Below are 4,131 nucleotides of genomic sequence, written 5' to 3'. Positions count from 1 at the left end.
AAAGTCCTCTTTATCCTCCTCCCTCCTCTCATCCAGTAGAAGGAGGGAGTCTCTCCCAGTGCTGTGAGCTGCACAGCCTGGGGGTGGGTGAGGGTTGACACAAGCACTCCCCGGGCTGCCCCCGCTGGTGTCTCACTAGGTCATGTGCACCCCAAGTCCACTGGCTCCAGGGTATTTCCAGGAATTGCAGTCCCTGTGGCCTAGGCTGCCTTTCAAATTTATTTAGGATCCCAGAGCCCTTTAGCCAGCAGTGCGTGGCTTGCTAGAATTCAGGTTCACACCACTGAGATTGAGGATTTGTCTTTGCTAGGGCTGGTTTAAATGCTGGGTCTGTGAGTGCTGCCCTGTGTTGTTTTCCACTGTGACTGGGCAGCACCGAGTGGCAATGCAAAGTCCTATCATCACTGTGCTCTGTCTGCCCCAGCTCACGGATTCTCTCTCCGTGCCGTGCAAAGTCCCATCATCACTGTGCTCTACCTCCCCCAGCACACGGATTCTCTCTCCCTGCCGTGCAAAGTCCTATCATCACTGTGCTCTACCTCCCCCAGCTCACGGATTCTCTCTCCGTGCCGTGGGACTGCTGCCGTAGGGTAGGAGATGGGTGATGTTAGCATTTCAAGATCGTCTTTCCTGTCCTCTTCAGTGCTTTTCTTGAGATGATATGAAAACCAGATACTGCAGTTGTTCATCTGATTTTCGGTTCTTATGCAGGTGCTTTCTCATCTTGAGAGTTTTCGGTTTAGTGGTCCTGGGCAGGGGTGGGGTGGGGGTGGGTGGGGCCAGAGGTGGGGTGGGGTGGGGGGTGATTGCTGGAGGGCCCTACTTGAGCATCTTGCTCCACTTTTCTCTCACCACCTTTTCAACATTGTTGGGAAAGCCCTAGCCAATGTGATAAGATTAGAAAAAGAAAGAAAAGCTATAATGATCAGAAACAGTTAGAATTGGACCAGGTGCCGTGGCTCACGCCTGTAATCCCAGCACTTTGGGAGGCCAAGGCGGGGGGATCATTGAAGTCAGGAGTTTGAGACTAGCCTGGCCAACACGGTGAAACCCCGTCTCTACTAAAATTACAAAAATTAGCCAGGCTTGGTGGTGGGCACCTGTAATCCCAGCTACTCAGGAGGCTGAGGCAGCAGAATCACTGGAACACAGGAGGCAGAGGTTGCAGTGAGCCAAGATTGTGCCACTGCACTCCAGCCTGGGTGACAAAGGGAGACTCTGTCTCAATAATTAATTAATTAATTAATTAAATGCAGCCATGAAAAAGAATGGGTTCATGTCCTTTGCAGGGACATGGGTGAAGCTGGAACCCATCATTCTCAGCAAACTAACACAGGAGCAGAAAACCAAACATCTCACTCCTAAGTGGGAGTTGAACAATATGGACACAAGGAGGGGAACATCACACACTGGGGCCTGTCGGGGGTTGGGGGCAAGGGGAAGGAGAGCATTAGGACAAATACCTCATGCATTCAGGGCTTAAAACCTTGATGATGGGTTGATAGGTGCAGCAAACCACCATGGCATGTGTATACCTATGTAACAAACCTGCACGCTCTGCACATGTGTCCCAGAACTTAAAGTAAAATTTTTTAAAAAAAGAAATAAGTACAATTATCTTTATTTGCAAAGTTTATGATTGCTCCTATATAATAGCCCAAGAAATTTACAAAAACTTCTAGAATGAATAAATGAATTTGTCAGGGTCACGGGATACAAGATTGCTATATTAAAATGATTTGTATTCTTGGTTGGGAGCCGTGGCTCATGCCTGTAATCCCAGAACTTTGGGAGACAGAGGCAGGAAGAATGCCTGAGCTCACAAGTTTAAGACCAGCCTGAACAATGTGGCAAAGCCCTGTCTCTACAAAAAAATAAATAAATAAAATCATTTGTATTATGTAACGGCATCAAATAATTATTAAAAATTAATTTACAATAGTGCTAAAGAACATGGAATGCTTAGGAAAAAATTTAACAAAAGATGTTAAAATTTTTAATGCTGAAAACTACAAAATGTTGCTGAGAGAAATTAAAGATTTCAATTAATATACCACATTTCTGAATTGGCAAAAATATATCTCATGAATTGGAAGATTCAGTATGATCGTCTTAATCTGTTTGGGCTGCTACAGCAATATAGGTGGCTTAAACAGCAAACATTTATTTCTCATGTTCTGGAGGCTGGTAAGTGTAAGATTGAGGCAGCAGATTTGGTATCTGGTGAGGACTGGCTTTCCTGTTCATAGACAGCTGTCTTCTTATTGTGTCCTCACATGGCAGAGGGAGGGAGGCAGCTCCCTAGGGTCTCTGTTGTAAGGACACAAATCCCATTTATGTGGGATCTATCCTCATGGCCTTATCATCTCCCAAAGTCCCCTTGTCCAAATACCACCACACTAGGTATCAGGTTTCAACATGTAAATCTGGGAGGCGGGCAAAGACATTCAATCAGTAACAATTGTTAAGATGTCAAATTTTCCCAAATTGATCTATAGAGTTAACACAACTCCATACAAAATTCAAGGCTTTTTTACATAAATTGACAAAGTGATACTAAGAGTTATATGGAAATATGGAGGGCCTAGAGAAGCTTTTATTTTTTGAGATGGAGTCTTGCTTTGTCGCCCAGGCTGGAGTGCAGTGGCGTGATCCCAGCTCACTGCAACCTGTGCCTCCTGGGTTCAAGAGATTCTCCCACCTCAGCCTCCCCAGTAGCTGGGATAACAGGTGCCTGCCACCATGCCTGGCTAATTTTTGTATTTTTAGTAGAAACAGGGTTTTGCCATGTTGGCCAGGCTGGTCTTGAACTCCTGACATCAGGTGATCCACCCACCTCAGCCTCCCAAAGTGCTGGGATTAAAGGCATGAGCCACTGCGCTTGGTTGCAATTTTTTATTTTATTTTATTTTGTATTGTTTGTTTATTTATTTATTTTTGAGATGGAGTCTTTCTCTGTTGCCCAGGCTGGAGTGCAGTGACATAATCCCAGCTCACAGGAACCTCCGCCTACCAGGTTCAAATGATTCTCCTGCCTCAGCCTCCCGAGTAGCTGGAATTACAGGCGTCTGACACCACACTCAGGTAATTTTTGTATGTTTAGTAGAGATGGGGTTTTGCCACGTTGGCTAGGCTGGCCTTGAACTCCTGGCCTCAATTGATCTGCCTGCCTGAACCTCCCAAAGTGCTGAGATTACAGGTGTGAGCCACCGTGCCCGGCCAGAAACAGTTGTGTTTTTTTTTTTTTTTTTTTCTTTTTTAAAGAAGAACAATTCTTTCTCAGCCTTTCGGCAAAGATTAAGTGTAGTCTATATTATTAGTTTAGTATTTGATATGTCCTCTATCTGAGGACAATATAGTAAATGGGCGTTTAGAGCAAGAAAATAGAATAGGAGCTTGTTCTGTCCACTCCACTCATTAATCTGATGTTGCCGTATCTGGTGCCTGGAGAAGGAGATGGAGAAGTAGGAGCAGAAGAAGGAGAAGGAAGGAAAGAAGAAGAAGAACAAAGCTAGAGGTATTACCTACCTGATTTCAAAGCTTATAAACTGTCAGCAACCAAGACAGTTTGGTACAGGCAAACAAATAGATGTATAGGCTGGGTGCGGTGGTTCATGCCTGTAATCCCAGCACTTCCGGAGGCCAAGACGGGTGGGTCACCTGAGGTCAGGAGTTCAAGACCAGTCTGGCCAACATGGTAAAACAAAAATACAAAACAAAATACAAAAATTAGCTGGGCGTGGTGGCTCGCACCTGTAGTCCCAGCTATTCGGGAGGCTGAGACAGGAGAATCACTTGACCCTGGGAGGTGGAGGTTGCAGTGAACGGAGATCGCACCGCTGCACTCAAGCCTGGGTGACAGAGCAAGACTCCATCTCAAAAATAAAAATAAAAATAAAAATAAAAAAATAGATATATAGATGGACGTAACAGAGTCCAGGTACAAACCCATTCATATATGGCCAATCGATTTTTGACAAATGTGCCATGGCAATTCAATGGGGAAAGATAAGTTTTTGTAACAAATGGTGCTGGATCAACTGGATATCTATAGGGGCAAAAAAGTAAACATTGACCCTTACCCCATACCATCCACAAAAACTAATTCAAAAAGGCATAGACCTACATGTA

General features: G+C 44.8%; 1 non-coding gene across 1 annotated transcript; it reads left to right on the top strand.

The window, feature by feature from the left end:
• The first annotated feature begins 3,271 nt into the window (after nt 1-3,271).
• Nucleotides 3,272-3,458, top strand: LOC112439526 (U2 spliceosomal RNA). The gene has a single exon (XR_003027794.1). It is a non-coding gene; the product is annotated as a U2 spliceosomal RNA (small nuclear RNA).
• The last annotated feature ends 673 nt before the right edge of the window (nt 3,459-4,131 follow it).

The sequence above is a fragment of the Pan paniscus genome, chromosome 2, assembly GCF_029289425.2.
Source record: "Pan paniscus chromosome 2, NHGRI_mPanPan1-v2.0_pri, whole genome shotgun sequence".
Lineage (NCBI taxonomy): Eukaryota > Metazoa > Chordata > Mammalia > Primates > Hominidae > Pan > Pan paniscus.
The sequence above is the reverse complement of the archived record's forward strand: the minus strand, read 5'-3'. Positions and strand labels throughout refer to the sequence as shown.